Below are 10,406 nucleotides of genomic sequence, written 5' to 3'. Positions count from 1 at the left end.
CAAGAAGCGTTTGCAGTCTTTGCATTGCACATGCCCTACTGGTGGCAAGGTATTGGCGTCAACCAGTACGAGAAATTTTTTCCAGAGTTCGCTTTTTCTGACTTCGTGAGAAATAAGTTGCAGCTTTCCCAAAGCAATGTCAGTTTTTAAGTCGTGCTGCGTTCATATTCTAAAACTTATGCGGAGCCCTAAACACGAAACACTATGAGCAGATGTATGAATACCTTGAAATGAGAGCTGGAATGCATTGGTAGGTCCACAGAGGTGCAGTTTCCGTGCACGGAGACAGTGACTCTTTAGCGGTGTATAGACATCGTGTATCCCGTTGTTTGCCGAAGGAGTCCCACCTTGTAACCCGAGCGTGCCCAGCAAGCGTAGATGCCGCCGCAGGGAGGCGACGTCGTGGCGCCAACGGCCTGCACCTGTGGCCGCGGCGGCTACACCATTCGTCAGGGTGGCGTTCTCCGTCAACACAATTCCACAACGCCATCCGAGACGGATATTCAAGGTCAGGCGATGCGTGCCGCCGCGGTGGAAGCGGTAGATAGACCACATTCCCCCCCCCCCCCCCCTCTTTTTTAATTCGTCGCATGCTCTCTGCTTTTTTTTTTTTCTTTAACAGAGCGGAAAGGGGCAGGCAAGATGGCCAACGTAGACGGTGCAGTTTCGAACTATACATGCTTGCTTCCTTTAGTGAGGTATAGCCTACGGCAGCGGAGGAAGCGCTAAAGATATGACTGCTTCTCTGTTCAGCGCGTTGAGGTGGGTTCAGACGAAAGGACCGGAGCGCGGACGGTCCGCGCGCGTCAGCACGGATCTGCTGCCACGTTTCCACGCGTCACCGTGTCCATCCGGCCGTCGAGTATTGACACAAAGCCAGCAGACCATCCGCGTGTACCCTCCTCTCCCGCTTTTCGTGCGCGCTGCCGAAAACCTTTCTACCGAGAGTTTCAACATGGACGCCGAGCGAAACCTTCGTCTCGCTGCTCTGGCTGTTCTACGTTAAGTGTGCGAGGACGACGAGGAAGCGAAAATGCGTTCATTTATTGCAAGCATCTTCAATATTTCATATCGTTGGGCAGATCTCTGCGAGTGCTGTTACTGTCGCTTCATCACTGAGAGCTTTATTCTCTACTTCACCCATAACCAGCACTAGAAATCGAGCAAAGCTGCAACTCTGGCACACCCAAAATCACAAACGCACAAAAAACGATGCACTGCAGCGAACACAGAGCGAACGACGCAGCGCATGCACAGCAAACAATAGCCCGCTCGAACTAAATACGAGACGAAAAGCGCGGGCGTAGCAAGGCGGAGGTAGCAGCGATAAAGCAAAAAGAGCGTTGCTGCGCCCGCGCTTTTCATCTCGTATTCAGTTCGAGCGGGCTATTGTTTGTTGTGCATGAGCTGCGTCGTTCGCTTTGTGTTCGCTGCAGTGCATCGCTGCGGTGCCTGCTCTGTCTCCGGTTCTAAGCTTATTGTGGAAACGGATCATTGCCCGCTAACATGGTTAAGTAACATGTCGTCTAAAAGCGACCGTTTGCTAAGGTGGAGCATGACACTCCAGCAGCACAATCTCGTTGTCCGCTATAAAAAGGGGAGGTTGAACGCGAACGCAGATGCTCTATGTCGGGCCTCCTAGGCCGCGCTTCCTGCAGCGACTCCGCGTTGCTTAGATTCTCTTGCTTCGCGACGGACTGTCATGGTCGCAGGCAGACCGGGAAACATTAAAGCACCTCCTTGCTTTCTCAGTTGTGGTTTACGGTCCAAGTGATTTCAAGGCGACTTTTTCATTATTGATTATTAGTTTTCCCTGCTATTTAATTTATCATTAATGTGCAAAATTGTTGTTTGAACCTTGTGTACTGCATCCTATATACTTGTCTCTTGTTGTAGTGGAAGCAATAAGGGGACAACAATTTAGCTTACTGAATTTAAAATTTTGCCTCTCTCTGGCGGTGACCGAGGGTACTTGCTTGTGTTGGGTGTTGCCTGTTGTCGGTCGGTTTTGCAAGCCGTAGAACAGTGTAACACTACCAGTGGCGATAGGCAAGGGCATCGGAGCAACCTGAGCGAAGTTGGTCGACGTGCCCCGGCAACAAGGCTGTCGGCAGAGATCCTGACCTGGCGAGTGGAACCCGAGGCACGTGAAGCTACCTGGCGCCCGGACACTGGACGTGAGCTTGGAGGAACTTGACGAACGAGCGCGCTCGGCATCCGAGCCACATGCGAGCAGCTCGTCTTCCCGGCGCCTTGTCTGATGGCAGGGGTGCTGTTGCGCCCGGCCAAAGCCGCCCAGATATTCAGTCGGACGCCAAACTTCTACGGCGAACACCTCCCTCACAAAATCCGGATACTTCTGTGCAAAGCACCGCTGCACTGGAGGCCAGCCGTACCAAGGGGAGAGAAGCGACGTGTTAAAAAAACATGAGCTAAGCATCCAGACAGCTCAGCGCCGTGGTCCTAGCTGTAGACCCCTTCTCGCCCCGCGGCGTATTTGAAGCAAGAGCGCAGCAACCTCTCCCATTGGCCCTGCGAAAGTGCTGCCGTCGGATATTTGACTATTTGAGCGTCAACGGATTCTCGGTTGACAGAGACTCAAGTGCTTCCGCGGTGGTACCGTGTGATGGTGTGTTCGTGGCCAGCGTGATGACGTTTGGGAATGTGACTTTGAGGATGCTTGGAGGCTCACGGCTGTGGTCTCGCCGTCGTAAACGCTGTGAGTATTATTTCGCTTGCGCGGAGGTCCTGTAGCATGTTTTTTTTTTTCTTTTTTTTTCATCCGGAAGAACGGAGTGTGGTCCGCACGTTTGGAAAAGGTAGGACAAAATACATCGCGTGGTCGTGTTCGTCATCGAGAAAGGACCAGCATTCGAGCGCGCGGAAAAAAAGCCAAATAATCTTTGGGGGTTGAAACTGCGCGGGAATTTCAGCGTATCACCACAAGATTTTCCAGTTCGGTCGTCGGTTGTAGAATTTCACATCCTGCTTTTCTCCGATGAAATTTGAGACATCTCATATCGGCCGCTAGACATGTGACGGCGCGTTCTGCATGCCGCGTAGCTAGCTTACTTCCGCGTAATTCTCATTTAGCCATTTTTTTTTCATTTTATTATTTTTTTGCTTAGCCGTGTCTTCAGTGCGCTGATACGTTCAGCTCCACTCCGTGCGTCGCAAGTTCATTTCAAGCGACTGTCTATCGAGACAGACTTGCGGGTGGCTCAAGGAGCGCATACTAAAGGAATTCATAGAAGTGAAGAAGCGAGCGCGGAAGGCGCGCGAAGAAATGCGTACACGAGAGCAAGCAAGGAACGGTTCACAAGATGGCCGATTACGAAGGGAGAGCCGACAAGATGACGAAGCAGACGGAGTGAACTCCGCGCGCAAGGGGAGATGCTGATGCGGGCGCGCACAGAAGTTCGCGGGGTTAGCACCCAGGCGATCAGTGGCATAGAAAATGCGCGAGAAACTAGTCTAGGCAAGGTAGAAAGCACTACTGTAGAAGCCGCCTGTGTCCCGGGCCGCTTAAAATGGAGGCGAGCGTCATAAAGAGTGCCCATGAAATTTGTGGGCCGCCCGATGGTAGAATGAAAATCCGTAGCAGATGTCCACAGGAATTGGGGCAACAGGGGAGCGGTAAAGAGAAGGGGACGTGTGAGCCAGCCCTGCAGACGCGCGCGGTCCGTGAGCAACAGAACGACGGCTCCAGAGCACGAAGGATTGAAAATCTCCGCCCGCTCGGACGTGTGCACCTTCTCGGCACAACTCGACGGAACGTTTCAAAATTCCGCCCTCCTTTCCGCATCTCCCCACAACGCCTGGTGGAGTCGTGCCAGAAGCCTTGGCAACCGCCAAGTATCATTATTTCGCCGATATGAAACACGACTGCATCTAAGCGGAATCATGGGTCTACGTAGACGAAATTCTTGCATGGGTCAGTGCCATGGAGGAAGGAAACAACTTAGGAGAGGCCCTTGCCATTCCCAATGCATTAGAGAAAGTGTGGCGGAAGTGACGTCAAAATTTAGGGTTAGCCATGGAGGAAGGAAAGCTTAGGAGAGGCCCTGACGTCATTTTTTTGAAGCCGGCTCGGCCGCGCCGTGACGGGACGCTGCAACGTCTCTCCTCCTCCTTTACCCTCCGCATTCTCTTTCTCCGCGACGCTCAGGTACCTAGGGCCCTTAGCAACGCTGTTGCTAGTGGCCCGAGTTTTCATAGCACCAGCGTCGCCGTTGCTAATGACCCGACTTGGCTAACCCTAAATTTTGACCTCACTTGCGCAACACTTTCTCCAATGCATTGGGAATGGCAAGGACCTCTCCTAAGTTGTTTCCTTCCTCCATGGGGTTAGCCAAGTCGGGCCATTAGCAACGGCGACGCTGTTGCTATAGGCAACTTGCAGTGGCCAGGCCGCGCAAGTGGAGCACAGCATTCAGCGCCGCCAACGGCGGCGCCGAATAATCTGAGGTCGCCGGCGCGGTCGGGTTGCGTTCGCGTTGTACGGCAGGAAGCATCTCGGCTCTCATTTTCTGCTGTTTAAAGCAATCGAATGTCTTCAGAGCTACTTCCGAAAACCAATACTGGTGAAAGGACACCGCCTGTTCGAGAATGGTCATGTTTAGAACATGAACGGTGTCGATGTCAGCGCGAAGTGCGCGTCGCTCTCGACGGAACACCCGCGTGCACAACTTTGAATTTCGCGTGAACGTAGGTTATTTTTTTTATGTTACGAAATTTATTGTCTCAGGGCCTCAGTCGGATATGTAATGATGAATTAAGAAATGATGAAATGAATAGAAAAGTTTGTAAACGTAGCTTTTTATTTACCTATTGCGTTCACACCTCATACCGAAACATTGAAAGTGCAGAGAGAACAGTGAGAAGAGATTGATCGCCATTTGTTCTTTTTTTATTCTTGCTGTTTGATTTCAGTAGCATAATAATTTCCTCGAGGTTTTGCTTTACAGTGTACAGTTGACACCATGACGAACACTTTTGTTCGTGGTGCATCTTTCGACAGTGCTGCGGAAGTTGCAGGAGGCATGGTGCGGTACCCGCTACGGATGTCGTGGCGATGGCAAGCACTGTGCGATTGTAGCGTGCGTCATCAACGAAACCTGCGCGTGCCGAGAGCGGGGAGTAGGGGGCCTCCTACATCGGTAGAAAAATAAAGCTCTTAACAACAACTGGCATGCATTTTATATCTCCGTACCCCAAGCTTGGGGGAAGCCGGCGGATAATGTTGGCACTCAAAGGCAAAGGTTTCGTAAATGAGGTCGTTAAGAATTAGGATTTTTTACTGTTGCTACTAATGACGGAACGGTCTATCGGACAAGAAACTCTTGAGCAGTCGGAGCAAGAAATGTTTGGCGCGGAATGATAGAAGTTCCGTGCTCAGCGGTATCAGCCTCCACACACCGCCTTTCGACTTTTTCAGCACCTTAAGAACCAATGCACAGATAAATATGCTTATTCAAATATGTAATTGGAAGTTTTGAACATATTTTGGCTTCGTGGTTCCGAATAAACACCGCATTAGAAATCCGGTTCACAGATTCACGAACATATTTTTTCTTATTTCGCCTCTGATGACATGGGGCTAAAATTCGATGCTGCGGCTGCGCGGCTTTGTTGCTTTTCTGAACGTTACGTCCTTTAAAAGAACAATGCCACTCGATCTTACACAGCATATACCAGTACACGCCAGATTTTATAGCGCGGAGCGCGTACTGGGGAGACTGCACCAACCAGCGTGCGACATCCCGAGTCAGAAGTTTATACAGTTTCCTCCGCTCAACGGGCAGTCATCTTATTTTAGCTCCTTGGCGTCTGTACGCCATTGGCCCCATAACAAAACGAATTTCAGTTACATTACTTTCTCACAGCCACTATCCCCTTCTCTCATCATTCTCCCCAGGTTGTTCCAGCAAGCGGTACGTTTAAGTTTCCTTCGCTATTGTGGCAGTGTTTCTCGCCGCCCCTGCGCTTATTTTTATTCTTGTTCACATCCGTAGTAGTCGAAGCATCGCACGAGACCACTGAAGTCATTAAATGACTAAATCACTGGGATAACAAAACGCGAACGCAGAAGGAACACAGCGGCCGCAATATATACGGCGTCCGCTTCTGCGCCGCCTCAGTATTAACTCCTGTCAACCTGCAGGTAGCGCCACGTGTCTCAGCAAACTCCATTGCAGGTTGCCTATGAAAACTCGGGCCACTAGCAACATTTTCGAATAACAGCGCGAAGGACGAGGACGAAGATCAGAAGGACACAAAACACAGCGCTGACTGACAACTGATTTTATTTCCAGAGGTTGGCAAGTATATATACATGGCTTGAAGATAATTGGCTTTGGTTTCAGCATGCGCATTGCATCTGTTTTATCTGTTTTTTCTGTCACGCTTCAAGCCATGTATATATACTTGCCAACTACTGTAAATAAAATCAGTTGTCAGTCAGCGCTGTGTTTTGTGTCCTGATCTTCGTCCTTGTCCTTCGCGCTGTTATTCCAAAATGTATTACCAACTAGCCGGCACTTCAACGCTCACTAGCAGCAGCGTTCCTAAGGGCCCTAGGCACCCTAGGTACGTGAGCGTCGCGGAGAAAGAGAAGGCAGAGGGTAAAGGAGGAGGAGGGACGTTGCAGCATCCGGTCGCGGCGCCGCGCCGGCTTCAAAAAAATGACGCCAGGGCCTCTCCTAAGTTCTTTCCTTCCTCCATGGCTAGTGCGAAGACGGTTAAGACGCCATCACTGCCTTCTTTCGCGCATAGCAACAACCCAGCAACGGACGAATGATCATGTGACTCTTTCCTGAGAGTTTATTGGGCCTGGAGTGGGTGACGCAACGATTCGTCTAGCCCAGTTTCAGTTGCGGAGGTGCCGCCGTGCTGGCTGGAGTGTTAGGACTGAGGCTGTGTGATGGTGTCGTGTTCGTGGCCAGCGTGTTGACGTTCGGGAATGTGACTGAGGATGCTTCGGGGCTCACCGGCTGTGGTCTCGCCGTCGTAAAGACTGTGAGTATTATTTCGCTTGCGCGGAGGTCCTGTAGCATGGTTTTTATTTTCATCCAGAAGAACGGAGTGTGGTCCGCACGTTTGAATAAGGTCGGACAAAATACATCGTTCCGTTCGATGTCGTTTACCTCGTTCAGCTTTAACGCAGGTTTGAAGCACGTGACGTCTTCATTCCAGCCTTTGCTGAATCGTATTTTCTGACTGCTTATCCGCGCTGAGTTTATTAAAGGTCTTAGTCACCATGTCAGCCTTTGAGTCTTCGTGGCGCTATTGCACGTGGCGATGCTTGCCGTTGACGATAGTTGTGGTCGCCTGTCCGCGCTGGGTTCGTTCAGAAACGTCCTCGTCGCCATGTCAGCCTTTGCAGCTCATGATAACACGATCGATGTTCACAAAGAAACGAAATTTAATGAAGATTGAACTGGATTAGAACAGGTTACACAATTCAATTCGATGTTACGTCCGTCCGTCACGAACGCTCTCCATCTCCCGTGCCCTCTCTTCGCCTTTCGACGATACTCCCTCTATTGGCTCCGCTGTCATTTCGTCCTCTTGTCGGTAGATGCCGCTAGTCTCTCAGCTAACACCACCGCTAACACCATTCGCGGCCGGTCTCGTGGGAGAGCGCGCGCTCTTTCTTGCGGCCTTCTCAATCGCCGCGGGAACAATGGGAACGTTTCTCCTTGAGTAATTACGCTCTCCGCTGCCGCAAGGAGCGCGACCTGCTCACTGTTCGCTCCGCGTCTGCGTCAGCGGCGGCGGGTGGCTTTTGCCTGGTTTCGCGCTGTCGCTTGCGGATTCGGTAGCGAGTGCGACCCCGAAATGAAAGAACACAGAAGGTAGATGCTACAGCGGCATGTCGTCAGCGTACTACACACGTGAACGGAGCCTTTATATAAAAAAACAGATTGCGGCATGGTAGCCACTTTTGTCCATTTTAATACGAATTTTACCAAGCCTGTACAAGAATAGGAATAAAAAAGAAAACTATGAACAGTGATCCCATCGAGGCTTCTACAAGGCTAACATGACAGCAACTCGTCTGCAACAGCAAAACCGTCTTTCAGCGCTAGATGCGAAATCATCCATGTAGCACCAAAGATGAAAATAATTTCATAAAAATGTAAATTTTCCATGATGTAAAGTATGAGTATAACAGTCAAAGTAAATGTTGTAGGGTTGAGTTACAAATGTTATTTAAATTTATATATTAGCCAATGTGTTGTATTAGGAACATATTTTAATTTGCAAATAAACGTTGTTTTGCTGAAATGTTTACATCATTTTAAGCTTATTATGAAAACAATAAACAATGGTTTGATATTCATGACACCACTTGTGCTGGAAGTGGTAAAAAGAGGCCAATAAATGATAAAGGTGATTGCAGTGACTACTTACAAATGAGTTCACTTGCTATATGGAAAGTATGCAAGATACTTTTAAAGCGTTAAAGAAGGACAATCTCACTAAGGGCACATTTCAAGCCCTATATAGCGACCCACTGAGGCTCTCTTCGGGAAAGTAAGGCTAATGAGCGGAAGGGAGCGACATATGCTAGATGCGAGTAGTGTTCCTCCCTGCTGGAGCATATACAGGAACACTAGATGCGAGGGCCGCAACAGCTAGCGGCACTTGACTACATGGACGTTTCCTCTGAGAGCAAAATCAAGGCACCTTCGTCGATGACAAAAAAAAAAAAATCATTTCTACTGTGCCGCAATCAGTAACGAAAAAACTGAAGTAAGTGATGGCATCTCCTGTCATCCCATTTCCCACTGCCACATATTCCGGTTTAGCTTACGTCGATGGATATATTAAGGTAATCAACTTCGGGTGTGACGCTTGCGCTATTCATCTTGAAACTAGCGAAAGAAGCAGCCCCATGTAAGTACTCTCTTCTACCAGGGCAATATTCTAGTGGACTGAATTATTTGAAACCAAAGCTTGTTGCCCTATTGGACAAGCTTCTATTTTTTATTTTTTTTTTCGAAAAAGCTGCCGTCCACCTACTACACACAAATGTTCTCGAATCTGCTTAACTGTTTATGCCCATTTCCTTGATCAAAAGTAGTCACGAGAGGACATACACATCTCCTGTCTTTCAACAATTGTTTTGAACGAAGCTACAATAGCCCACTCCACTAGACAAGTGAAATTTTAACTATATGAGTACATGTTTGTTCTTTACTCTGAATCTGAGACGCGCCATGAATTTTTGCCGGTGCCTCTTTTGATCTAAACGAAAACGGTAGCAGTTGACAGAATCTCCACCCATGCACTACCGTCAAGTCGCTCAACACCTGCTTACAACATTCAAAGGCGCATTACATAGCCTGGTGAATTTATTTTTGTGCAAAACTTAGGGGAAAAAAATGAAGTGTACCTGAAGCTTCATTCGACCGTGCACGGCCGCAGTGACGAAGGCGCGCGCGCGCGTGAACGGATTGTTGACTGTATATTATTTCTCGTACGCGATAAATTTTCGATGCTGATTATGGCCTTTGTATAAACCATGAAGGGCGAAATGTTATGGCCTACCAGTTGCAACTGACGCGGACGGAGTTAAGAGCGAGCGCGCGTTTCCCTTCTGCGTGAACGGCTGTAGCGGAGGAGCATGGATGGATGGATGGAATATAGGAGCGTCCCCTTTCAAACGGGGTGGTAGCAGTAGCTATCATGCTCATTTTTCTCCCTATATCTTAATTATTGATTTAGATTGGTTAACTAAACCATCATTCTATTTTATTACATTGGCACCGCGGCGGTGGATAACGAGGGTGGGGAGGGCAACAGTGATGGGTCCCACACACGTCTCTCTGAAAGGCAAATGGAATATAATCTGAAAATGGCGGCCGGAAGAGCGGAGCAAAGCTTTGGAACCTAAACTAGAGCTCGCTCGACTTCATGGTCCCGCCACAAGGCGCACACGTGATGCGAGCGAAGGAGAACCACAAGGCAGCCGGATGGCATTGAGGAATTACGCTAAATTCCCCATAGTTGCGGAAGTACCCATCTGGTTCGAATGCATAGAGAGCTCGCTGGAGGCGTACGGAGTGCCGAGAGGGTTTAGGGCACAGATTATTTTGCCGTTTATTGCGCAGAGGGTGCAGTACCTGTCAACGCGACTCATGCCCGCTCAGCACCGCGATCACGAGATGCTGAAGAAAATTGTGCTGGAAGAGCTAAGGCTGTCTGCAGCCGAATATCAAAGACAATTTCAATCAGCTCCCAAACGCACAGGCGAGACTTGGAAAGCGTTCACGACGCGTCTGCGCAGCTACGCGAACTTTTACGTAGACGCACGCGGCGTGAAGTCTTTTGAGAGCCTTATGGCGCTTCTCGTTGGTGACCAACTGAAGCCTGGCTTAAATGAAGAAGCCAATAAATAC

The 10,406-nt window shown here is 49.4% G+C and overlaps 1 long non-coding RNA gene across 1 annotated transcript in view; it reads left to right on the top strand.

The window, feature by feature from the left end:
* The first annotated feature begins 6,574 nt into the window (after positions 1–6,574).
* LOC146182812 (uncharacterized) overlaps positions 6,575–10,406 on the top strand; it is a 95,762-nt gene continuing 91,930 nt past the window's right edge. The window contains exon 1 of the long non-coding RNA XR_014708665.1: positions 6,575–7,017. This is a non-coding gene — a long non-coding RNA (uncharacterized LOC146182812). The remainder of the gene's footprint in view (positions 7,018–10,406) is intronic.

Source organism: Amblyomma maculatum, chromosome 7, assembly GCF_055883805.1.
Source record: "Amblyomma maculatum isolate TAMU_Amacu chromosome 7, ASM5588380v1, whole genome shotgun sequence".
In the NCBI taxonomy this organism is placed as follows: domain Eukaryota; kingdom Metazoa; phylum Arthropoda; class Arachnida; order Ixodida; family Ixodidae; genus Amblyomma; species Amblyomma maculatum.
This window is presented reverse-complemented; position numbering and strand designations above follow the sequence as displayed.